A 27,668-nucleotide genomic window follows, 5' to 3' on the forward strand; every position below is an offset into this window, starting at 1 on the left:
CTCTTTAGACCCAGGTCTGCCAAGCTGCTCACCCAGAAATGGGAGTGCTCAGCATTAACGCACCCCTTGGAAATACAAATCTCCTGTCCCCTTTCACAGAGGTGGTGTGCTTGATACAGGAATTCCCCACTGGTTAGGCCCTGTTTGTTGGTTTGTTGGTATTGAGCTGTCAATAATAAAAAGTAAAGTGTGAGGTAAAACCTGAACTACCACAGCCCAAAGCAGAAAGGGACTTTTTAATTTGATTTCATCAAAGTGTTCCACAGGGTAGAAGTGACACTCGAAGGAGTGAAGGAAAGCAGCGAAGGGGAAATCTGCCCCACCAGACTTTCAGTCCTCCACGTCACAGTAAGCCAGTGGAATTTAAAGAGTTACTAAGCATAGGATTGTATTATTTATTTCTAATCTCTTTTAAACTGTGGCTGTGACTGAAACATCCTCTCTCTTGAGCATTTTGACCTTGGATACAGCTGTAGTAAACAGAACTAGTTCAATTTAATGTTTTTCCTCACTGGAGGGGATCCAGGTCCAACTTTAGCACGATTTGGAGATGCTTAAGGGTTCCTGTACAGCTGCCTAGGCAGAGCAGGGTCCAAGGGTATGAAAAATAATTGACTGAGGAGGAGAGACCTCTCTACCAAAGAGGTAAGCATTAGCAATCCATACATTTAAAGAACTGAACTAAGTGGGGCAGGGAATCTAAACTCCACTTTAGCCAATCCTTTTAGGAAAAAATTGATGAACAGTGCGGATTTACATAGAAAAAAATAAAAGGGTACAAAAAGAGAAACAAACAAACAAAAAAAGAAGTTTATCTTCCCAAACTGTTTTTACAATGTACTTTAGAGTTGGCTACCTTACACATTGCTATATCTTATTTCATTTAAAAGCGTGTTTTTCATAACACTTTTTGCCAGTATGTATCAACTGAAAAAAGCTGCTTTAATATGGAAAGCTTACTCCAAGGTTATTTCCCTATTTTTGGAATCAAAACCACATAAATGTTGTACCAGTGAGAGGTTTCTCTTGCACAGAATAAGCAAATACTGCTCAGTTTATATTTTGGACTTTGACACTTCTTTAATGAAGTATTGATTGCATTTTTACTTATTTGTATTTCTGTTAGGTTTCTTAAGCCATAAATTACAAAAAATTACAAAGTTATATTTCAAAAAAATGTATCTCTTGTTCTCTAATTAAACATTTATTCTTATTCTCAATTAAATATTATATTCTAACATATAAGGTCTAATTAGTAACATTCTATTAGCATTATTTAACATTATGCTAAGCCATACAATACATTACCCAAGAAATTTTCTTCCACATTTGGACTGTATGAAAAAGTCTTCCTTAACTGATTTATTTTTCCTTTTCGACAGAAGTGGGATTTGGGTAATAATATACTCCTCTTCTAAAATTCCTGATACTCCAAAATAACATATAGATCCCAAAAAAACCCTTATTTCAGTTTATATGGCAGTAGATTTTCATTATCAAATAATTTACAGTGAGTTTAAATCAGGCTTTTCAATATATGTTCTTCTTTCTATAACTTCCACTAGCAATTAAAGACTCCACCCATGAGTGGAATACTTAAACACAAAGTCTCTGATTATCACCAAGACCTTGACTGCTAATTGCACATTTTCACAAAAGTGAAACATTCTGAGTTTGACTTGCAAAAGCCACTGCAAGACTGTAACACTTCCTTGCTTCCAATTTTTCAGGACCCCATGAGACTCCAGCTGGGAGTCCCTGGAGACAGTTCTGCATCACATCCCTGATTTCATGTCCCCCCACAGCCAGGCACAAAGGAACCCAGGCTGCTTTAGCCCTTGCTAAGAGGTCAGAGTGCAATAGGACGCTGTCCCCTGAAAGCTGGGAAGGGGCTGAATACAGAGGTGGGTAAAACTTGAAATACCCTGTTTTCTCAGATTTGTCATGAACCCTTTCACTTATTTATCCAGCTGGTTTAGACATCCTTCCCCCTTTCTGCATCTGCTGTAGTTGATGTGAAAAGCCTCCATTCACTTTTCCATTCCCTTGAAGTTATGCCCCAAAGTTATCATCTCTTTTGAAATTATTTAAACACTCTTTTTTCAGTCCTTTGCCTTGCAAAAATGACCGGAAATATGAGATCAGAGGGGAAGCTACTATGCCAATACCTGTTGAAGTCCAAGACCACCCAAACCAATACATGAGTTTGAGTAATGAAGCATTCATCTGAGTGAACTGTTAGTTCTATTACTTGCAAGTGAATATGAAAGAATACTTAGCTAAAGATTCCAGCTAACACATTTATGACAATTCTGAGTGAAAATTTACCCAAACATTACAATGACCTAAAGGAGAACTAAAATGATTGCCCTGCAGAAGCCCAGCTCACTCCCATTTGTGTGATAGACTGAAGTTTGAAACACCACAGTCCTAGAAACACCCTTGAGCATACTTCTTGAAAAGGCTGGAAGGAACAGATGGCTTTTGAACCCTGATGCTATTGGTGCTGTCGGCATGATGGAGCACTGTACCCTCATTTGTACTGATTGGGGTCAAATCAGCTCTAGCCTGTAATTTACCCTAACCACTGAGTCCTTTTTTCTAATTAGAATATCTGTCATTACCTATTCCTACAGTAATGATAACCTACTGAACTCTAATGAATCGATCCCATCTGCCTTGCTGTGCATATCCTTGGCCATTCCGCTGCTCAGAACCAAAAGAATTCACCGTGGCACACAAGCCAGCAATCACAAGTGCTGCTCCTTGTATTGGGATGTAAATGGAGCAGTTATCCTGGGCTGGGCTGTGATTTTCTGCAGGATTTTATTACTGAAGGGTTTGCAAGGCCATTCCCATGAGAACCTTTGGCAGCCTGCACAGCTAAACACGACATACAAAGGCACAGGCGCTGTTCTTCAGCCAAGAATTGATGGTCTTGTGTGAAGGAGAGAGGTGAAGGGCACCCAACAGCTGCAGTCCATCCAAACCCCAAACTTTAAACTCCAGACAGTTCATCCATTACAGACTGAATTCTCCCAGCTTTGACACCTGGGTTAGATCAGAGGCATCTGAGCATCACCCCAACAGGTAACAGATGTGATCCTGGCAGCTCTTACAGAGTGATGTTCAGAGCCCTCACAGTGCAATTATGTCCTGGAACGCTGCTGGAATAGTTCATTTGATCCTACCAAAGATGCCTTCCAGGCAGGAGCGCTGTGGAAGGCCCACGTGCCATGTGTTAAGCTCAAAAACAATTTGGAAACTGCTGCTTATTTAAAGAGGATTTAACTACTGATTCCAGCTCATTCTGCCATGGACAGGAGCGTTTTGCAGGATAAAGAGGACAACAGCAGTTAGATTACTAACATTGCATCCGGTTTAAAAACAGTTTTCACAGGTCTACATTTGGTGGGAGAAGAGATTTGCTATATTTTTTCCCCCCATAACTGTGCATATTCAATATAGTTTATTGACTTCTATTTTTTCCCTTCACGCTTTTCTTCTTGCTTTCATGCACAAATTGCTGTTTCTTTAGTTGTGTTGAAAAAAGCTCAGGAATTAACTGAATGGATTCAAAATTTCTAGAAACAGTTGTGTATTTGATCCAGCACTGACTACAGTGCAGGAGGCTGCATTTTTCTGGAGGAGGTCTGCTCATCCCCATGAGCATGTGTTGGAATAGAACACTATCAGCAGCCACAACGAGAGAGTTTTAGGGAATCTGGAGACCGTGGCCATGTTTCTTGAACCCAAGCCACTGGCCACACATTTGCCTCCTGAAAGGATGGCAAAGAAAGCACACACACCCTTCTAAATGATGTTTTTAAATTTTTGCCCATAAGTAAAATTTTACTGTAAAACTGGACAGCAGCTGTAGTGGTACAGGGAGACAACTTGAACTAGGAAAATGATAGCTAGATTGGGAAAATTTAGAAATAACCCTTATCCTTTACATTATCCTTCAACTCAGAAAAAAATCCTTTCCCATTAACTCAGAGCAGATCCCAGGTGTCTGAATGAGTTACAACAGCGCAGCAGAGCTGCACAGAGGTTGCTTAGTTGTGCATATCAGCAGTGGCAGAAAAAATCTGCTTTGATCAGCCCCACAAGACCTTTACGGGAATATTCTCTTTCCTCATGAGGCTATTCTGTGACACACAGCCTAGTTATGCTGGCAGGAAGATTTGAAGTCTCAAGACTGGCTGCTCTGGGTTGGCCTGCAATTATACTGGTGGCTGAGAGGGAGGATTGATTAAATTGTTACATTCTTTTGGCTAAAACACAGTTGGGCTGACTTCATGTGCAGCTCAAGAGTGAAAAGAGATGCTTCTAGCTTTTCAAGCTCCTCATAATTCACCCTAAATTAATCACCTCTATCATTTCCCAAAGGAAAGGCTTAGGAGCATTTGGCACATGAAACATTTTCCAACCAACTCTGCATTGCTAGGTCTTGGCAAAAAACTCATATATAATTTCCAGGTCCAGATATTTGCTTCTGGAGCATGAAGAACAAAAGGCTTGTTTCTGGATTTCTCCACTGGATCTGTGTTCTGTGGATCTGTGGATCTCAGTGATCTGCCAATAAAACACAGATGCAGCAACAACCCCCAGATATTTTGTCAGGATCAGACTGATGAACAACTGGAATTCTGTAGTGACAGATTCCATACCAAGTTCTCCAGAACGGATGCACCAGGGATGAATTTTTATAGGACGGGATATTAGATCAGTGTTGTCCAGCTGGCCTGAGGCTCTCTTGGGTCCCACAAGCCCAATGGCAGCAGGAACACCAGTGTCCCATCAGTATTAATTATGAAAAGAACAAGTTGCTTTCTAACAGCTTGATATACTATTTTCTTTCCAATCTTTCTAATCTGGAGTTAGCAAAGGAATAGATGGAAACTGCCAGCTCCGACACAACCTCAGGGCAGGATCTGGTGATGGCTTCTTACACAACTGCACCAACCAGGCAGAGTTCAGGACGTGTTGGACAATGCCCTAAGGCACAGAGTGTGACTCTTGGGGTTGTCCTGTGCAGGGCCAGGAATTGGACTTGATGGTCCTTGTGGGTCCCTTCCAGCTCAGGATATTCTGTGATTCTAGGAACTGAACAGCAGGCTTTACCTGGGACTTGAACATTGTGTTACACTTTTTCATTTCTTGGCTTCTCTGAGATTTTAAAATTCAAAAGCTGTGCTTAACTATTACCTGTAATAGAATCCAGCTCTATTAACTGTACTGTAAGGAAATACATTCATGTTCACAGAATAATTATCATATGACTTAAAATAAAACTTGACCTATACTTAATTACTCATATAATGGAAATCTCATTGTACTTGTACATCGTCTATTTATACTTCTCAAACTTCTACATAAAATCAGTATTTTATGTAGGTCTGAACTATTTTACCTAATGACTATTTGATACCATAACTGGGACTAATTCAGACAGAGAATTACCACACTGTACCCTCTAAAACAAACAAAAATCCAACCTAAATAAAACCTAACAAAAAAACAAAAAAACAAACAAACAAAAAAAAAAAACCACCAATAAAAAAACAAGATCTGGCTTTCTCTGGTGGGTTGACCCAGGCTGGATATGAGGTGCCCACCAAAGCCCTTATTTGAAAAATATTAATGAGTTATTTTGCCATAACTGTTATGGCTATAATTACACACGTTATTCTCCCTTGTCTATCAATGATAACTCACCTATACTTAAATATTTCTGCTTCATCCTGACAGATACATAGATACTAACTTAATCTTTTTGCATTACCTTACTAATGTAGAGCTTGTAATCACTAAACACTTTTTAGTCAATGTGGTGCTATACAGCAGTGCCAGATAGAACGCTCAGAGCCAATCACTCTGCAGGAAAAGCTTCAGATGGCTCTTGGCAATATTCTGGCACCAGTGACGAAAAAGGGCAAATGCAGTGCAGTCTAGAGGTACAGATTTGCATAATATACTGCTTCAAGCTGCCCAAGCAGAACTGGAATAGCTTTCAGGGTCTGTCTTCATGGTGTTAGAATGGCAACAACAGGGGTTGCTCTAATGTTTTATCTAAAGCCACAGAGCTACAGTTTTCAGAGGAGCCTATGAAAACAAAGCACAGTAGAACATACCCATGGACACTTGCTGAAATCCCTTGCAAAACCAAAGCTTTGGATAACAAGTAAGTTCAGGAAAACCTTCCTGCAAAAGTAAGAGACCCTCCCAGTTCTTCCCCCACTAATTTCCAGACAGTTTGATGTATAACCTTAGAAAGGAAGCACTATTAGCATACTGTGGAGCTGCAAGTGTTAGCAATTACTTCCAGCATGAGCGTGGACAAACATTTTGCCAGCAAACCCAAGGGCACACTTATACTGCAAAAGCTTTTAGGTCCCATCAGCTTCAGGAATACTCCTGATGTTTCCCACAATGTCAATTCCAGCAAGACTTTGCTTTCACACTTTTCAATTACCACAGCTGCGTATTAAAGTGCAGAGCACAAACTTTTCCTTCTAGGCCACGGCAGTGAATGTTTACGGAAGGTCTAAACTATTATTTACAGTAGTATTTGCTTACGAATGTGCAAACAGAGTTTAAGTACACCAAGTCAAGCTCTGCAGTGCTGCCTGTGTGTTGTTCACCATTGGTACGTTCTGTCCTTAGCAGGGAGCTCCTCTTGTACCACCAGAAGAGCCAGAAAAGCTTCTCCACGTGCTAAGGAAGCACCAGGTATCAGAGCCACATGGGTTAATGGAATGGGCCAGGGAATTGATTTGTCTGCAGCGATACAGCAGAACGATGCACCACAGGATGACACTGCAGAATGAGGGAGTTGCACCCCAAGGGATCCAAGAGGAATTTTCCTGGTATCTGAGCACTCTATATAGCTATCTAAAATAGATTTTAATGTGCTTACGAGACTGAAAAGGACCTCTATAAGGGCATCCAGCAAATTCTGCATCAATAAAATGTTTGCCACACAGAAGTTTAACTTGCAAATGCTACAGAATTTTCCTTATATTTAATACAAGGGACAACAGCTACAGGACAGTGATAGAAAATTAACCAAAGCTCCCCCCCCCCCCCCCCTCCCCCCCCCCCCAGTCTGTAACAGCACTACTGGCTGCAAGCTGGAATGCATTCAGCTCAAACACTGCTTGATCCAATTTCATAAACCAGCTTCTCCTTTTTTCTCTTTTGTCCATTGTATGCAAATAGCTTGAAAATTCGAGAAGCTGCCTCAAATTGGATCAATGGGCTAATCTCTTGGGCTTTTGGCTCCTACCATCATCATAATTATGGCAGTAATAACAACATTCAGAACAGTAATAGCAGTCATTTCTGCAAAGCCTTTACCCTGTGGCATCCTAAAATCTCCATGGTCTGAAACAGGAGCTCTCACAAGGCCGGCTGTGGGTAGGCAAGGACACAGCCATCTTCCAGGGACCTGGCCAGCTGCACAAGGGTCATTTATTTACTCTTTTGTCTTAGTCATTTGTTATCAGTCTGGCAGCTTCTGAGCCAGCAGAGAAGCAGGCTGCTTGTGCTAGAAGCCTGACCCTGTCCACTCCAGAACATAATGTGTTACTTTCTTCATCTGGGTGTGGGGGCTGTCCTTTCTGAGACACCATGTTCAGGAACAACACAGGGGGTGCTGAAGTTTCCTCCTGACCATCCAAAGAAAGAGCAAGGAGGGCAGTTTCTGCCCGGTAGCCTTGGGAGCTGTGTGGATATTGAGCATATTGTTACCCTGTGAAGGGGCTCAGCCTCCCAAAGGTCACTGTGCAGCTCTGGAGGAGAGCAGAGCATTAGGGCTGCTTCACCCTAGGCCACAAAGCAGATTAAAGCTCCCTCTATTTCCCCAAAGCACCCTTGATAAAGTTTAAGCCTGGCTACACACAGTATGAGGAATACATTGCAGGGTTAACTCTGCCAAGTGTATGAGCTCATGGGAGCTGTTTGAAAGTACCCAAACACCAAATCCAGCCTAAACAAAAGGGAAGAGAAAATTCGAGGCGAAGAGGACAAAAGTTTCAGCAGTTAGCACATGAACAGGGCATGCTGTGCAACTGCTCTTGAGTTACTGCAATGACATATGTAGCTAAATTGCCAGATCTAAATGGTGATGCAGTAATTAGAGTTTAGGAGCTTTTTCTGTTCAGAATAGCTACTTTCTGCCTTTTATAACTGTCTCAAGCTGTACAATAGCCTGAAGAAGATCGTGTAAGTTCTATCCCAGAAACACTAAATGAACAGCACAGCCATTTTTAATTAGGTGAGCAAAAAAAGTTTAATTTTTAAGTACCCCTTGCCTCGTGCTCCTGTTGGTACATCCACCTACCTAAGCCAGCTCTGCCTCTTCCCAGCCCATAGGCCTGCTCATGGCAGCACCTAGGGATGGGAGATTAACACTTCTCACTGCATCCAAGGCCTTTTCCCTTGCACACAGGGAGTCTTTAATGACCATCCTGATCACAAACAGCAGGAATCAGTGTAGGACATTTTTATAGACTGCCCTGCAAACACGGTGGGATGGGTACTGCTGGGATGTGCAGGTTTTGGAGATTTCCGGATGAGTCACTTCTTTCTCTGTGACTTTCCAGTCACAAGTGCTTCAAGGACAGAGATATTTTCCTCAACTAACAGATAAGCTACATCAATAGCTGGTGCTGTGATGGGGTTTATGTACAGAGGGATGCCAGGATGTATAAATCCTTGGCACTCAGAGACATTAGAGTACCAAAGAGCTCCCATAATCTGCATATCCTGAGACAGAGACTGCACCTGCAGCAGCAGGGACACAGCCTGGGCTACACTTTCTGGACACTTCCCACTGAGGGCAGTTTTGCCCCACAGGAGCTGGGGAAGCCCTGGGGTGAGGCCAATTTGTCCCAGAACAGCTCAGTGCCTGCCAGTCCCTGCTCAATCTGACCCTACCCTGACACTATTCAGGCCTGTAGTTTATACCTGCTGGTGTACAGGCTTCCAGTCAATCCCCTTCCAGCCCGGGTGATTAACCCCAATTCCTTGTGCTGGAATCTGCTGTGGGATCCAGTGGAGAGCCAAGCCCAGCTGCCCTTGTGCTGGGAGACTTGAGGAGCTGGGGCTGCACAGGGAGAACGACAGCTGGAGTCCATTCCCACATCACCTTCAGGAAATCTACTCACTGATGTACTCCTTCACTGCTTGGCTTTTTCAGTCCTTCCTTCCTTCCTGCTCTGCTACAAGCAAAGCCCTACCCAGACCTCCTGAAGTCAATGGAAGATTCCCATTGAAACAGTAACTTTGAAGGGTTTTTTTCTCATAGTCAATTTATAGTTGAATTAACACTACAAATTTTCTTAAATTCAAGCATTTAAGTCCTTCTATGCAGTTCAGTAATTAATTTCAATTCTCAATAAGGGCTTTCATTAAAGTATTTGCACTGTTGAAACCTTATTTCTACAAAAGAATGGGGTGTTCTCTGGAAAGATATTTAAATGGTTCCTCAATTTTAGATAAAGTTACAGTGTGATTGCAATTACTCACTCTATACTATTCCATTTAAGTTTTATGATGTTTCGAGGCCCATATCTAAAATTAAAATGAAGGCTGGCTTCTTTCACAAGCTCATACAGGAACTGCTTTGTTGTTGGCTCCTTAGTAGGCAGTTGTTTGGATTTGAATTCACATTGCACACAGATATGTATAACAAAATAATTTAACAAACTGGTATGCTCTACTTAATAATTTCACATTTTAAAATAAAGTACAGGTGACTGCCAACATTTTTTTTTTTAATATTGTCTCAGCAGTGTGGGATTTAATTATTCTATTGAGTTTTATAGATAATTGAAATCTTTTTTGTTCTCTTTTTCTCACTTGCTATGAGGCACTGACCAGCACTACAGCATTTTATGCACATGTATCAAAGGCTGTGAAAAACCAACCTGCAAGATCCCAACTCTCCAGGCTCTACACAGGGAAAGGAGCAGGGAAAAGAGGTTGCCCTGTAAAACCTTTGTGCTTTGAAGTTGTTTTTACAAACCTGGTCTTAATCCAGAATCTGCACAGTCAGTACAAACTGGAACCAGCTTGGGGCCTCTCAGCATCTACTGTGCTCCCTATGTGCTCTGAGGGGGTGAAGAACAGCAGGAGTTCAATGTGCTGACTTTCCACCCTCCCTCCTGTATCTTCCACCCTGCCTGCCCAAGGCTGGGCTCAGAGATGCTCACTCAGTGCCCTAATTGCAGCTCCAGGCTTTCTCTGTTCTTCCCAAAATCCTCTACTACCTCCTATGAGATCAGTGGGAGGGAGCCATTAAAAAAAAGAAGAAAGCAAGCAAAAACAAAGCAACAACTCTACCCTAAGGTATGGGATGGGGGAAAGGGGTCCATTCCTAAGGGGCAGTGCTGACCTGAGCTGCAGCACCCTCTCATGGGCCTGCTCTCGCTGCTGGCTCTGCCCAAGCACCCTCGGAGCCCAGGGCTGGGTGATGTTGGGGTTCTGGATGGCATTGGGGAAGCAGTAAGTGTGATGTGGGGAGCTGTGGGAAGTGATGCAGTGTCTGAGTATGCGCTCCCTACCCTGAAGGCAAAGAACAGGGCTTGACCTCTCCCTACACAAATGGTGGTTGCTCTGTCCAGGCTCTGGAAAACTGGGATAAGTCTTCATGCTTATTATTTAACTCCTCGTGTTGCTTTTCAGAAGCAAGAAATTTTCTTCTTCCTAGAGAAAGAGTGGAACAGGTATTTATTCTGTAAGAACACACATGATTTTTTTGTCTGTGTTTTAAGAAGGAATAAAAGGGCAGCAGTAAACAGCAAAGCTTCAGATTCAAGAAGCTACTTAAAGCAGCTGTGCTGCTGCCTCCAGCCAGCAGTGCGCTCGTTTCAGCAGCTGCATGGCATAAACAGAAGCTGCTCCCTCTTATCTCCCAGCTAAATCCCGGCCTATGGGGTTTAACCCCATAAAAAAGCTGTACTGTGCCTTCAGGGGAAAGTGATTGTTTCCTCCCTGAAATGCCTCAAGCCACATAACCAAGACACTAAATCACCAGAACTTGCACAGCTTCTTCTTCTGTACATACTGAGAGTGCCCAGGGTCTCTGCTGGGGGCTGGAAGAGGAGAGCCTGACCTGCCAGCTGATCCCAGTGTGTGATCCCTCGGCAGGGAGCTGGGGGCCACAGGGTGAGGAATCAAAGAATGCCTGCAAGGCAGAACAGGGCTTTCTCTGCAGAAGCCTCACATCAACAGTGCCAGATTTAGGGTCTGATGGAAAAGGACCATGGCCTGATACTGCAGAAGAACTAAAACTCCACCATAAGTTATTTTACAAAGTCTTTAGCATTACACCAACAAAATAAAATGCAAAATGTTACTTCTAACACTCGCTAATTAAAAGAAATAAGCAAAATATTCCAGCTGCTAAACAAAAAGTGTCCAGAACAATTTGCATTCCTTCATGCTAAATAAAATCTTTTCAGACATAAGAAAAGCATTTTCTAGATATAATTTACACAGTCATCTCCCTTAAATTGCTTTCCAGGTTTTGTTAAATGAGATAGTTTATTGGATACCCAAATCTGTATGAATTGTTTCTGAGAGTTTCCTAGGGAGGTATACAGAAAAGAAATGAAATGAATGAAATGTAGAAGTGACTGTTGTGGAGTCAGTGCAATTTCTTCCCAATGAAGGGAGCTGTTTAACAGCTTGCACTCTGGTGGGGCTTTATTGCCTGTATGAACAGAGGACAGAGTCTGCAGGGCACCTGACACCACATCCTCAACACAGGAATAAGGCCACCCTAATAATACAAAAAATACTTTTTAAGATGAGGAATTTTACATGAGAGAAATGAAAATACAGTTGGAGGGGCTTTCTTTCTCCTATCTGCTGAATTAATGATACTTCAGTGTATTGAGTAATGCCTTGCAATCAAAAGTTGAAGCATAAACTGTGAAAGCTTCTTTTAATAGCAAAATCCCAAGGGACTGTTCACACATTCTCTTCTCTGTGCTACAATCTACTGCTTTAAAATCTGACAGTGTTTTTTTCAAATTGGGAAATCATAGCAAAAATAGAGGTTAGAAGTATTTCCAGATGCAGCCCTGCAATTAGCATCAACAGCTACTTAGAGCTTTTTGCTAATTATGTCACCCAAATACATGCAAATAATATGAAAAATGGTGGGGGGGACACATTTTTAGCTGCTTTTACAGCACAAGGAGATTATCCAATTAGACTAAGAGATGCCTCTGGGCTAATCCCTGCTGGATGCTCAAGACAGCCAGGCATTTTAGAGACATTACTGATTGTCTGGAACTGTAATTTAACTGTGAGGCCGCATGGATTTTAAGGCCAGGGATGAGGAGAACTCCCCAACTAGCCAGGATGTGAAAGTGGCTGCTACAGAAAAAGCTTTCCAGTACGGAGAGCTGGTGAAACAGGAGCTTCAGGGGATTTGTAACAGGATAGCAAGCTTTTTACCTTTATGTCACTGGGGTTCAAACCTGTCCAGATGGGAATTGAAAGTAAGCAGAGGCCCTGACAGCTGGCTAAATGGGTTTGTATTCTCAGACCAGTGTTAATGGATGAAGCCTCTCCTCCAGACTCCAGGCACTACTGCAGGCGTGAGCACCTGCTCAGAGCAGGAGTTCCTCCTGGGTGCACTGCAGTGACGAGGTATTAGTTGCTCCAATTACCAGTGCAAAGCCCTTTAAGAGACTGAAAAGTGTTTTGCAGTGCCTGGCATGGCTGCTCTATGAACCTCACCACAGTAAGCAGCTCCATTTGCTTTTCTTCACACGAGCTCAGGATCCGAAATCACAACTGAGGCAAGCTCACTAATTGTTGTCTTGGCCACCATTCTGTTTGATTTTAACGTGAGCAGGACAGGGCTGCTTCACATTTCAGCTCCTCCTCAGACAGCAGACTAGCTGTAAAGTCCAGCCCAAACTGAAAGAACAAGCCTGGGGCAGCAGTATCAGTTACAGGGCTCTCTGTGATTATGTGGCACTGTACAACATGATTCCCTTCTTCTCCTGTGCTCCTGGCACATGAAAGCTCCCAGTGTTGGGAGCTGAACTTTGCTGACCTACCAGGCACACACCAGAGCCCTGGGAGGGGTTCACAATGAATCTTTCTTTCCTGTGTAGCTGTGTTAGACTGCACACGAGAATAAATGGCACAGCTGTCGGGATTTATGGCAGACTGCAGGCACAGCTTCATGGTGCTGTGTCCTGGATGCACAGACACACAAGCAATTGCTGTCACAGCGTAAGAAGGAGTTGTTTTTGCCCGCCTTATTAATCCTGAATAAATAATGATGATAATCACTCACTGAAAGCTTATAGTTTAATTAACTTACAGCTGTTCCCAAGAATCAAAGGCAGAAAAATACTGTTGAAGTATTAAATAATAGCTACAGTTACTCTTTCAGGGCAATTACACAGAACTGAAGACATACAGCTCGTACTGATTTTAGAATTGTGTGGCTTAAATGCTATGTAAGGCTTTGAAAAAAACTAGGAATTAGAAAAATCCATCTGACTTGCTCAGCACACTGGGCATCCAAGAGCAGTAGTGAACACTTAGTGCAAATAACTGAGGGAAAACAGGTTTAAAAATCACTGAAATTCCTAAACTGCACTTAAAAGTTTGAGCTGTATAGAGATCTCCAGACAAACCTCTGAAAGAAGCAACTAAAGTTAGGAAATTCAAGAATTAGTCTAGCAGTACAAGGAGGTAGTATCAGTAAGGATTATGCCACAGTTTAATGTGTAATACAGCAGTACTATTAAGTGATACCTAAATACCCCTCAGTGACTCAAGGCCCCACCTCTGGAAGTGAGTTTGTGCACCAGCTGAGCACCTGATCTCAGAGTCACAACGTGGCATCGTGGGGCTGTTCTCTGAAGCAAGCACTCCACTTTTACTTTTCACGTTGCTAAGCACCTTTCAAACACAGGAGGGCTGTTCTATCCCAGGCAGTGGAGATAGTCTTCCCAACTCACACCTTGATGGAGTCTCTCCAGGGAGATTATGCTGCAAACAAAGGCAGTTCTAGCAATACAGGTTTATACGGTAAACTTCTCTAGTTTTTGTTTAGATGCTCACTTTAGAAATAGTAGTGGGGCTCATTTTGTCCACTACTCTTGTGTTTTCTATCAGTTAGGAGGAGGTATAACACAGAGAGAAAACATGAAGCCTTTCTGTCTGCCAGAGGCCCATATCTAGTACAGAACAAGACAGGAGTGGCAGAGGAAAGCACAGGAGTTCAAACCCAGTAAAACAGCACTGACTGCTGCCTGTCATGATAATCCCAGCACACCATCAGCATTGTCTTACTCATAAACCTCTCCATTTGTAGTTGAGACACAGGACAGTTTGGAAAAGATTCAGATGTAAATTCACACAGTTTTTTTCAGTAGAATTTTTGCTGATATTTATTATGGAAAACCCAGAGAAATTTAATAAATTGGTTGTACTGAAATCAAACATAACAAGAACTTTGCCAAGGGGCAAAGCCAAAGGGCTGGTGAAAGTTGTTGTGGGCCAGTCAGAAGGGAGGTTTGACATCTCACTGCCCAGGGGTCAGAGGCACTAGACTGTGAAAACAGCCAAATGAGAGGTCAATAGCATCCCACGTGCTAGAACAGAGCAGGGGGAAAGACAGGAAACTCAAACCAGAGTTAAATCAAGACCAAGTCCTTGCCTCAGCATGCCATGAGTGTGCAGGAAGGTTGGCTAAAGATGGAGGGGAGCATGGTACACTAACAAAGATGTGAAGGGGCTACAGTCTGATCCAGTCCTTCCCTTCCACATGCACTAAACCTCCCTTTAACAGCTTTCAGTCAAGGTCAGCTTGTGAAATGAAGACCCCTTTTGTACATAAGAATATCTAGAGATGTCTACACAATATCCACACAACAGATACCACCCTGAGTCACAGCAGGACGTGGTGGTGCCCACAGCAGTCAGAAAGGAAAAGCTCAAAAGCTGTGCTAAGGTGCACACTGAGATGGTGCCAGCAGGACTGGCCACGGGAGGGGATTGCAGAGGAGAAGGGTGCTGAAGTGTACACACACAAGGCAGTGGTTACCTGGGGCTTTGCAGGCAAGATTTCCTGCAGCCAAGCTGCAGAGGAGGAAGAAAATGGGATCAAAACTCGTGTGATCTTGCCAGCAGCCTCTGAGACCATTCCAGAAGAACTTTCCAGCAGACTTTGCTGCAGGGCTAGACAATGACAGGACCACAGAGGGCAAAGGACAGATTTGCAGAGGAAGAGCATAGGGAGGGATGTGGAAGGCAGCTGACTGGCCCAGAAGGTTGAAGAGGATGTGCTTGATATGAGCTCTGTGGTGTTCAAAAGGCTTTGGCAGCATAGGAAGAATCACTAGAGAAAAAACAAAGCCAGGACCAGGCTGGGAGCAAAGGGACCCCAGCCAGCAGCCACATCACAGCACCAAAGGGGGGAGCAGGCAGAAACTGGAGAAGCAGGCAGAGGTCTTGGGAAGGTTTCTGAACATTCTTTCCCGGTTTATTTTACCAGCTAGCAGACACATGCTTCCCATTGTCCAGGTCGAGTTCCAGCTTCCATTCTAACACCTCTTTCCCACCCTTTCACTCTCTGAAACAAAATCCTTAAAGATTGCAGCTTTCCACCTTTGGTTGCAGCTTAGGGGGTGAAAGGTGCAGAGTGCTGAGACTCAGCAAAGGACTGTGGTTGTTCCACCCCACCGTGCTGCACTCCTGAGGATGCCTCCACACATCCATGGTTTACCATGCTGCATATGCTGCTGGCAGGATTTGTTTGACAATTAACACCCAATAGGGAGGTGGTGTCACAAGTCAGATCAGAAGTGACAGGATCCACCTGGGATTCGAACCTCAGTTCTCCATTTCAATCCCATCTGATTTCAATCTTAAATTGCATTTCCTGATAAATATTTGGTTGTCACTTTTACTATTCATATTATTACACATACAAAATAGGAAGACGTAAGGATAAACACATTTATATATAAAATAGACCTAAAAATTACTACTCTAATGCTAGAGAAAAGAATTTCCCAGATGTAATATAAACTTGTATTAGAATTCAAGCTGAAAAAGGCCACCATTATTTCTTTATAGCCTGTTTTTCTAACAATGTACTCTGAAAACCCTATTTTTTCCTGGCAAATATTATATTCCATTCTTCCACATGTAGATACTCTCAGATGGGAATACAAGGTTAGACTGGAAAAGTTAAGAAAACGACAATAACACATAAAAAAAAAAAATTAATCCAGGTCACAACTTTGCAGTGGAATATGACAGTATTAACCTTTGTTTTGCAGAGGCGGGGGGCAGGGGGAACTAAAACCCATGGAGCTGCCACAGAATGAGCTAAAGCAGGGAGGCTTGTTACCTGCATCCCTGTGTCCAGCCCCCACTGCCACCACGTTCCATATGCCAGCCAGGCTGGGGCTGCATTGGCCGAGGGGACACAGAGGGGACACAGAGGGGACACAGAGGGGACACAGAGGGGACACAGAGGGGACACAGAGCATCCTCCCACGGGTTCAGCAGCTCCGGTCTGCATTCCTCCCAGCCAGAAGGAAGCTGCACGTCAGAACAGGGACTGAGACAGGGTGAGGCCACGCCTGGGGCTCCCAGAAATGGGCAGCAATGGCAGGGAGAGGCAGAGACTGATCCTGCTTTGAGCTTGTGCAAAAAGCCTGGCTGGAAAGAGGCAGAGTAGGGGGCTCTAATGCCCCTCCCAGTGCAGGACAGGCAACATCTGGCAATGAGAGATGGATTACACCAGCTCTGACATAAGAGGAAGTGAAGTGGCAAGAGGATAAAAATAGCGAGTGAAAATTCCATGTTAATCTTACAGGATAAACACTCCAGATTGATGCTTTCAAACACTCGCTTGAAATATGCATTCTTTAAAGGAAATTCTTTTTTTTCCCCCTAACAAAATCACTTCATGACTGCTTTTATAGCTTCATTTTTACAAAAAGCCTTATTATTATCATTAATTAATTTCTACAAAAGATGTCATCAAGGACATGAAACAACATACACTGCTAATTGAATACTGAATAAAACCAGCAGTCATTTACATGACTGGCAATTTTTAAATTCAAATGTTTTAATCATAAACCAAAACAAATTTGCATAGAAAGGCAGTCTGAGGATATCAGCATTTCTAACTCGGTTTTGTCTGTTAGAGGCCTCTCCATTATCAGAAGTATTCTAAACTTTGAGCCCAGCCCGACAGCATGAGAAAACTTTTTCCTATATTAACCTTTCATTTAGTACCCTCTGCTGGCCAAAACAAGCACAGGCAGGGAAGCCAAAACCTCGACCTCCAGCAATGAAAAAGATGCTGGAAAACCATGGGTGACCTTCAGCAGGGATGACCTAATCTGTCACAGGGGAGGAAGCTCACAGGCACACTCAACCCGAAGGAGAAAAGTCAATACAACACAACGCAATGCATCTCCCACAGCCTAAGCAGATTTTCGCTGTGCAGGAAGTGACACAGGAGCTCTCAGATGTACCTTCAGCTCTGTTCACCTGCCTAGCATTGGCTTTTGTTAAAATTGCTGCTTAGTCACCTGGAAAGAATGGTGAAAGCCTGAGGCCTTTGTCTGCTCCTTCCTCCTCCTTGCCACCGTAACCTCATCTTCCCTTCTCCTCCCTTTCTACAGCAAAACCTTTTAAGTGAGAAATTTTTCAGCAGCTATTGTGTATGCAGGTTTCTTGCCACGAGCTGTACTGCCTGGAGCAGGAGCCCAGAAGATGAGTGAGCAGGCAGGGAGCACCTCCCTGCCCCTGCAGGCTCTGCCCTCAGGTGACAGGGATGGTCCCCTCTATCCACACTGAGTGTGAGCAGACCCCAGGGTCAGCCCTAATCCAGCAGCCTTTGATGTATCACTAATGTATGAGCAAGGTAAAGCCCAAGCAATTGCCCTCTATCCTAGGCTTTACCTGTCCCTTCAAGCTGCCAGGACAGCTGGCTTGACTCCTGAGAGAGTCACCAGCCAAGCAGAGCAAAACATTTATATCAGGCTCAGCTCCTCATGCAGAGCTCCAGTGCCACCTCTGTTCTGACCTGTCACACAGTTTGCTGAGCAATGCACAGCAGCATTCAAGCCTTTTCCTAAGCTTTTCACCAATCAGTTAACAACTTTTCAGTGTTCAGGGTTTAAATTAGTTCATTCTTTCCGTTGGCATTATATAGCATTTATTGATTCTGTGTTTAATGTGCCATTGGAAAGCACTGAGATCTGAAAGCTCCTTGGAGTTCCTATCATGTCCATCTCCCATGACCTCAAAAAAAAAAAAAGGTTCCTGGCATGTTGTGCAATTTTACAGGAGTCTTAAAATCTTGGCTATGTCATAGTTAATGCAGCTTTGTGATGAAATTTAACTAAAAAGCTTTTCATCACTTTGTCTTTTAACCTGTATGTAAACCAGGACACTGTCTTAATCCGTAATGGCTTAGTACTTTGATAAGCTCTTAAAAGTGGTTTTGGAAACAGATTTTTCTGGGGATCACAAGCAAAGTATGCCTTTGTCCACTGTTTCAACGGTGTACTTGAAGTTCAGCAAATTAGGGGCACGTAATTTCCTTTGAAGAAGCCATTATTTAACCAAGTTTGTAAAATCACGGAATAAGCAGAGCTTGAAAGGACCTTCAAGGATCACCAAGTCCAACTCCTGGCCCTGTCCAGGACAATGCCAAGAGTCACACCTTGTGCCTGAGAGCATTGTCCAAACGCTTCTTGAACTCAGCCAGCCTTGGAGCTGTGACCACTGCCCTGGGAGCCTGTTCCAGTGCCTGACCACCCTCTGGGTGAAGAACCTTTTCCTGATATCCAGCCTCAACCTCCCCTGGCACAGCTCCAGGCCATTCCCTCAGCTCCTGTCACTGTCACCACAGAGCAGAGATCAGTGCCTGCCCCTCCTCTTCCCCTCACGAGGAAGTTGTGACTGCAGTGAGGTCTCCCCTCAGTCTCCTCCAGGCTGAACAGACCAAGGGACCTCAGCTGCTCCTCATACAGTTTCCCCTCAAGGCCCTTCACCATCTTCATTGTCCTCCTTTGAACACCCTCTAGTAGCTTTATCATCTTTCTTATATTGTTGTGCCCAAAACTGCCACCAGCACTCAATGTGGGGCCACCCAAGAGCAGAGCAGTGGGACAATCCCCTCCTTTGACCAGCTGGTGGTGCCTGATGCCCCCCAGGATATGGTTAAAAAAACTATTCAACTACTCCTTCAGCCAAAACAAATGGTGGTCGAAGTCAGACTGACAGCTCTGAATCTCTATATCGCTCTTGCTTTCTCACATTCTTAAAAATACACAGAGTATCCCTGAACTGCCACTATTACCGCTTTGATTGTCTAAGTTTATTGCTTTCTTCCCTTTTAGAAATACTACAGTGGAGAGTCCACACCTCAGAACAGAAGAGAAACCACACATGTGGCCAGCAAGAGCTCAAAAAGCTTCATTATTGACACCTGCCCCTGGCACAGCATGCTGAAGCACTTTTCCACTAAACCTCACAGTGAAAATCCCCTCCTGTTAAATAACAAACACATCATTTCTAGAAATTGGGCTGGCAGAAAGTTCTGTTTCCTTTTCCAGATGTGCTTCTCTCCCCTTAAAGTACAGTGCATTTCATTCCCAGGTGCATTACCTGAGGCCCAGGGGATGAGAAGTCACCTCCTGTAGGTGAAATCTCTGGAGATCTCCCCCATGCTTCTCTCAGGACTGAAGTCTGACACAAAGAGCTGCTGTGCTGAGTGCTTAGCAGGCAGCAGCACCTCCTGGAGGTCCAAGCTGGACTGAAAGTACAACAGCAGGGACCTTTCAGCTACACATTTACTCCCTAAAGGCTTTTACACAGCCACCCAGTGAGATGCACAGTGCTGGGGGACTGGATTCTGGTTACAGCTATTCCAAACAAAAAAAAAAAAAAAAGTCTCATGTTTAGCACCAATTACCTCCCTTTTCACCCTGTCAAGTAAAATTCATGAACTCTAATACCAACTATTCTCTAGCAGCAGAAGAGCCAGTATTTTCTTGGCCAAATTTCCGTGCTTTTAATCTATTTTAGTAACACAAATTCCAAGCTAGAACAGGGATGCCTTAAACTCTAATCTCTTCTATGCATTTCTGCAGATAAAAAGCAGGAACAAATGTTTTCTATCAAATATTTGAACCTAAGCAGGTAAGAAGCAGAAAAGGAGAGCAGAGGAAGGAGTGGAAAAATAATCAAGGAAACACACGAAAAAAATACCAACTGAAACATATAAGTGACATAAGAATATTGTGATTTTTTTCCTCCTCCCATCTGTTTCTCCTCTATCACTTATTTCCCTTCCAAACACCATTTTGGTTACTTTCTGCTTCATTATTGGCACTGGGAGCCCTAAGGATTCCTAAATTGAAAGCCATGCCCTCAGAATTGCTTGACTGACTTACAGATCATAGAGACCTTGAAAACAGCCCCACTGCCCTGTGCCTGCAGAGTTCAACTCTTCACACAGAGCATGTGGCCACAAGGATCTCAAAGTGACAGCTGAAACAGTAAATACTATTAGGGAGGACAGAGAACTCCTTGGTAGCTCTCACAGGTCCTGATAGACCAGGCCAAGGCCAAGTCTCCAAACCACAGTGTTCTAGAGACCTTTGCATTTTAACTCAGACCTTAAAAGACAGGCCTGCTTACCTATGCTAAACCCTTTACTCTGCTTTCTGACTTTCCAGTTATTAGGATTTGCTCAGATCATGTTTCTCTGCAGCCATATGGATTTTTTTTTTTTTTTTTTTTTACACAGAAGCTGTAAATAAAACTCATGAGAATTCCAAATAAAGCCAGACTTAGCAATCCTCTGGCTTTCAAAAGTAAACTTCCTTTAATTGATATTTAGCTCAGAGGCATGTTGCAAACACTCAGGGCATTGCAGTGTTCCCACAATTCTTCAAAGAAAGCAAGTCTGTTATTTTCCTGTTGATTTCCATCCTCTGAGTCCTGTGACACAGGTGGGAACAAGAAGGTTAACTGAGATGAGTGGATCAGCTGCTCAGTGGATGGCTCGGAAACCTGGTAGGAGGATTTCACATCAGCAGCAAATCCCCCAAAATGTTCTGTTCACAGGGGAATCAAAGAAATAACCCCAGCTGGGACCCCTGGGTCAACCAAGCACATCCTTGGAGTTTCAGTCTACAGGGTAGATTTGTTATACACATATTTAATTAGCTCACAGCCAGAAGGTGACAACATTACCTGGCTGATGAGCTATTTAAAACACCTAGCAGTTCAGGGGCTCCCAGAAACCAGCCATTCTAAGTGCCAGCAGCACAAAGACAAACCACAGGGAACAAAAGAGTTATTGAGTAGCCAGGAAACAAGATGGTTATTAAACATGTGAAGGAGACCTTTAATTACTTGCAGCAGTTGTGGGAAACATTACCAGTTGCATCTCTATCACAGACTTGAATTTTACAAGTCATCACTGGAAGGCTGTAGACAATCTTGAATTTGTTTTGCAAGCCAGTTCAAAGAAAAGTTTAAATATGGAAACAAATACTGTGTCTTTTCTATGGAAAGAAGAGAATATTTTTTATTTCTGCCAGCTTCACGCTTCCATCAGATTATCTTTAAAAAACAAAGCTTTTAAAATACAGCTGCAATCATCAGGCTTGAGAGGTATTACAAAATACCGAACCAGGCAAAGGGATTAACTCCTAATATCATCCAGCTGAACAGCATGAGCTCATCTGGGCTTAACCTTCTGAATCCATTCCATTTGTAGGACCCCAGCAAAAGCAGTAAGTCACAGCTAACAAGCAGGCAGCTCTTGTTTCAAACATTGAGAAGCTTGGAGGACTTCCCTTGCATCTCCATTAAGGAGCCCAATTTTTACTGGAGAGGGCATATTTATTCATTCATGGCTGCTGTGCTCCCATTAGTGCCAGGCTCAAGGGATTCAGGAGGGATCCTCTGGTGCAGCACATCCCTTGGAGCTCCCAGATTGACCATGAGCACACCACATTTCTCTCCAGCTCATCGGTGAGCACAGGGCTGGCAGGTGACGTGCGTGGCCCTTTAGCACATGGATCTGGGGACACAGGTCCCTGCCTGGCCCCAGTGACACCCAGCTGCAGCAAATGACTTACAGCATATGGTGGAGAATGAGCCCCATCTCACACTGGTACCTTGGCCTTTTTGTTCATAGATACATTGTTGGAGCTGAAATCCCCATGGAGACCTGCTCCAGACAGGCCTGCTCACAGCAGGGATGGGGACAGCCAGGAGCCCCAAACAGGGAAGAAGAGGGCCCCACAGAAATTAATCTGTGTGGATGAGCTGCCAGTGCAGGGAGACTGGAATACTCTGGCAATGCCAGAGGCTCAGGTATGAGTTTCCTCAGTGAACCACTGACTAGAAAATCCAAAGAATTCAAAAAGACCCAAACTGTTCTCCTTACTCTGCTTGCAACCAAGCTGATAAAGTGAATTAAAAATAAAATTGGGACATCTGGGCTTAGGAGAGCTTTGTGTTTGGTAGAGAAACAGGATGATACGAGTGGAACATCTAAAAAAGCTCTTTGCTGTTTTCCTGTAACTGCTGGCCCTGCCCAGTGCCTGTAACATCTCAGTCCTTCATGTCCAACTGGACTTAAGTGGAAGCTTCAGAGAAGCGAGACCTGGGATTCCAGTGAAGCTGTTCATGCCAATGCTCATTTCTGTGCACTGTGGGGCAGCCTTTGGCTATCCCATCCCCTGAAGGAGCTGCACTGCCACCCCATGGGGAGGGCACAGAGGGAGACACTTCAAAGTGCTTTGGTGACCATCCATCCTGCAGGAAGGGGTAACACAGGACTGACCCAGCAAAATGGATCTCTCCCTGCCCCTTCCCCAAATCCCCCGTCTCCACATCTGAGAGCAGCCTTCCCACACTCAAGAGCCCTCCAGCACTCCCTGCCCATCCAAGCTCAGTAGTAAAAGCAAGCCCAGCCCCTGGCTCCCTGTGCTGCTGCTCAAACCCCTGGCACCAGCCCCAGCTGCCCAAGTGCCTGTGCAAGACCTGGGAGGGCTGGGAGAGAGCAGGTACCTGCCTGAGCCCTCTGGCACCTCTTGGCCCTAAAAAGCTTCTAGGAAATGGGCATAATGCTGTCACTGGGGAAAGGGAATTAGTGCTCAGAGCTAAGGGCAGACTTAGTGCACCACTTCACGGCTCTCAGGAGTGGAGAGCCAGCTGGCTGCCAGGCTCTGAAGGAACAAGACTACAAGGCTTTCCTTTTAATCCCCTTTTCCCTTTCAACAGGCTGGGTCTAGAAAAATTAGTGTCCAGCACAGTGGGACACTGAGTGGAGGGAAGGCTGCCAGACAGACAGGATGCACACCAGAGGCACCAAACCAGACACTGGACCAAGTGTGTGGCTAGGACTGTACAGTCTGAACTGCCCTGGCAGCTCTCTGCTCACCTCTAGCTGTGAACGGGACTCACTGCTTAAAAAACGGGCAGGGAGACTTTCAACTTGAGTTTCTGAGCTCCCCCAGCACGTTCTACTGCTGCACATTGAGGAAGGCTGTAGGGGAAGGGCCAGGCAGGGCGGCCTCACTCCACATCCACCTTCCAAGTTTATCTGGGGGAAGGCTACAGCATGGCTGCTTTGTGGCATAATTACCTAACCCTCCCTTGATGATTTTCTTGGCCCATCCTGAGTTACACTTCTTTTAGCACCTTTATGCATCCCACCTGAACTTTGTTTTGAGAGGCAGGCTCCCTCAGGAGGCACCATGGCATAGCTGCCCGTACAGATCCAACCCGGGCCATCCAGGACAAACCTGGGCCAAGTGGTAACACTTGAAGCTAATTAATCATTTACATCACACCAGACTTGCTGCAGAAGGCAATTAAAAGGAAGCAAAATTCTGAGTGTGATGCACAGCATGGCATAGTAAATAAAACATTCCCAGTTTCAGCAGTCTGCTCCCACCTCCATACAGTGGCTCAGGCTGCATCAGGGAGTCCATCCCCTTCAGCATTCCTCACCACAGGCTTCACGGGAGCTTCTTTCAAGCATTTATCCTTAATTATAAACCACACTGAATAATTATGCAATTTTTTACTGATTAAGCCAATTTGATTGTTTGGGATGATTCAAACAGCCCACATGACATTAGATCTCATGAGAGATGATTGCACAAAGACTTTTAATGTGAATATATCCATCCCTGTGGCATTTAGACTACAGATATTCAAGTGTGACTGACATGTTCTGGTAAAAAAAAAAAAAATTCTAGAAAGAACAACTACAAGCTTATAGAAGAAATCCTGGACCAGTCTGAACAAGCCTAAAAGTAAGGAGAAATTAACTTTAGAACCTGGTCCCCATTCAGAGGTGTTATTGCAATCACAGCTGATATGGGGCAGTATTTTCCACCCTTCCAAACAATACTGAATAGCTCCATGCAGGAACACTATCCCACTTGGAGAAAATTTCAAAGGCAACAACCAAAATCTGTCTCCAGTTAAGAGGCAGGACTCTGGCCCTTCACTCCCAATTACAAAGTACATACCCCAAATAAGAAGCATACAACCAACAGAGTAAGGCAATTTAGGAATAAGATTCCCCAAACATAAAAGGCAGACAGAGACTTGCTGAGCACTTATCAAGTAATTCAAGTTCACCTCCAGGACCACTGCCTGCTGAGTTTGTGCACAGTTGCTGCAAAATTACTTTCAGCTGAGGTAATTTGGCAAGTTGAATATCAAATTTAACTGCTCCTTTGCTCTGACAATGCCAGTGCATCTGCTCATGGAATTCCTCCTCACTGTTAGTTTTCCCTGTTGATCCCACTGGAAATGGTGAATGTCTAAGAGCAGAGGCTGGCCCCAGGCCTTTTGGGAAAACAGCCTGCCAAGGTCACTGCCCCTGTCTGCATCCCTTCTGCCTGTTATTTGTGTCCTGTGACAGCCTGACAGGAAACACTGACACACAAAGGGCGAGCAGCAGACTCCACAGTGGTTCTCACTGCCTGCTCTCCGTGTCTGCCAAGTTTTGGTGGCAGAGGAAACAAGCAGCATTCACACACCTGCTGGGCTGGCTCACAGGCATAGGCAGGGATGCTGACAAACAGAAAGACTTTCAGGAACTAGCTGTAAAGACAGATTCCCAATAGGTGTCTCCAACTGCTTCCACACGGATACATTTTCCATGTCTCTGCTGAAAGGGAGCCCAGCACAGCTGTCATCATGATGGCTGATCTACACATTTGATTTTTGTTTTCTTGCTTCATTTAAAGAATGGTTAAATTCCTCTATCTTTCCTCAGCTGTCAAACTGGGACCCAGCAGTCTGCCAGATAACATGCAGCCAGCAACGAGAAGCTGTGAATCCACAGAAGCACAACCCATTTCCTCTTCACCTGTAAGGAGCCAGACCAAAAGTGGACCACAGCTGCTGAGACCTGTGGGTACACTGAGTACATTACAGAGCCTCATCTTTCCAGGCTCCATGTCAACAGCTCTCTAAAGTGGTGTGCAGTGCTCCTGGACAGTGCCTGGCTGACTGCAAGCACAAAGGATGCTGCATTTGCAAACCTGGTTCTGCTCTACGAGTACTCCTGGCACCACTGAGACATGGCAGAGCAAAACTCACCCTGTGGAGTGCAGAAACCCAAACATCCAGGCACAAGCATGACGGGATCAGAGACCAGCATTTCTGCACCACAGCTCTGGCCAGAACTGCTGGCCCAAGGTGAGCCTAAATAGAGCACCTGGGCTGTGGCAGAGGCTGTGGGTGAGCCCCGCTGAGGCTCATCAGGGTCATTATTGCTTATTAGTGGGACTGGTAAGGACCAGTTTCCCTACAAAATGCAGCAGTTTGGCATCCAGCAGAAAGACAAGTGAACTCTCCAGAGACTTTGTGTGTGAGTCTCAGAGCAACATGGATAGAGGTAACAGCAAAACACACCAAGCTAGCTCACTGACTTGTCCTTCTCTCCTGGGGCAGTGTGATTGTTCTCTAGCCTAAAAATTAAGTGAATATCAATGAAAGTTATTGATTGGCAGCTCTGCAGATAGATATCCCATGTCCATGCACAGAGCAGACACTGCAGAGAAAGACATGACAAATACAATGGCATCGGATGCAGCAAGACCGTGACCATCCTTCTCCTGGGCTGTCAGCAGGAGACTGCGCTGTGGAGTGGCTTCACCTCCACACAGAGTGCAAGCAGCGTGCTTGCTTAGGCTTTAGTCACTCAATGCAATGAGATTGCATAGCCTCACTGCCTAAAAATTACCTTCAAAACTATTTAAACTGTTTATACAAGGTGATCCTTTCAGATTTCTCAGGGTACATCCATCCAGCTTGCAATAACCTCCTTGTGCCCTTTTCCCATGGGGCAGCAGGTTCTGCACAGCCTCAGGCTGTGCTGATGGGGCATTTGTTGCTATCCTTATCAAAAGTACCAAAACCTGACTGGAGTGAGAGGTGTTTTGGGAGGAGAACAGAGATACAGAGATCTCTCACCCAGGGAGGTGAAGAAAGAAGTGAATGAGAGGGAAGTGTTGGGACCCCCAGGCCTGAATTTAAGGCTTTGCAGTGCGATGTACACTCAGGCATGTCCAAAATAGAGAGTTGAGGTGTGATCAAGTTGCTTACCTGATGCCACAAAAAAGATCTAAGAGCTGAGGACCTGTTTGGAAACACAGCACAGAAATTTAGGACTTCAGTGGAGGTCAGGAAATTGAGGAACTATTTTTTGTTTTTAGGGCACTACCTGACTTCTGAGAAGCAGCAGTGTGGTGTAACAGTGAATCAATAAAGAGAATAAATGATGAAAATCTAATGGACTCTCAACATCAAGCTGTGCTGTACAAATCTGCCCACCAGGCCATCTCAGATAACACTGCATCTCAGATAACACTGATAAATGTCCTGAGACAGACCATAGGCAGCAGCAGATTAAGTGATTATCATTCATTTCAGAATGCATCCATCTACCTGTAAATGAAAGTCTTAACAAAGCAGTCTCACCTCTTACTTAATCTTCTCTCTTCTGAGGAGCAGATCAGTGACTCAACTTTTCCCAGCTGTGCCTCCCCACAGAAGAGCTCAGTTCACAGTGTCTGGGTCCCAGCTGGATCCCCACCCCACCCTGCTCCAGGAGAAAGGACAAACAGGTCACAACCTGCCAACAAGAGCTGACTGCAATGCAGGAGGAGCTGCACAGTCACATACTTAAAGCCTCGAGCCTAATGAATGAGGGACACAGGCAACCTGAGCTCCTATTTATGTCTGCTCTGTGACACAAGCGACCTCACTAAGTGTACAAGTTCTCATTCCTGTCTAAAGAGTGGAATATTTTTTCCTCAGTGTAGTAAAGAGAATGCTTCCCAAAGGCTCTGGGGTTGGAGACACAATTATGAGGAATTCCTCCCCAAACTCCTTAGTACAGAATTAGATGTTACATAGATGCATTCTCTTAGGGCTGGCTGGATGGGGCTGGGGTCCCTGGTTAAACTGGAAGTATTATTATTTCATTTACTAAATTTATTCTTGTAGCATCATCCCTAGCCATCTCCTTTACAGCATTATAAATAAGCCTGTTCATCAGTCTGCAAAATCACATATGACAAACTAAATTTCCATTATTAAAGGTT

The 27,668-nt window shown here is 44.3% G+C and overlaps 1 long non-coding RNA gene across 1 annotated transcript; it reads left to right on the forward strand.

Moving 5' to 3' along the window:
• The first annotated feature begins 525 nt into the window (after positions 1 to 525).
• On the forward strand, positions 526 to 26,936 carry LOC109144753. Its single transcript, XR_002045690.3, has 3 exons — positions 526 to 645; positions 1,731 to 1,904; positions 25,334 to 26,936. It is a non-coding gene; the product is annotated as an uncharacterized LOC109144753 (long non-coding RNA).
• The last annotated feature ends 732 nt before the right edge of the window (positions 26,937 to 27,668 follow it).

Source organism: Corvus cornix, chromosome 6 (assembly GCF_000738735.6).
Source record: "Corvus cornix cornix isolate S_Up_H32 chromosome 6, ASM73873v5, whole genome shotgun sequence".
Taxonomy (NCBI): Eukaryota; Metazoa; Chordata; class Aves; order Passeriformes; family Corvidae; genus Corvus; species Corvus cornix.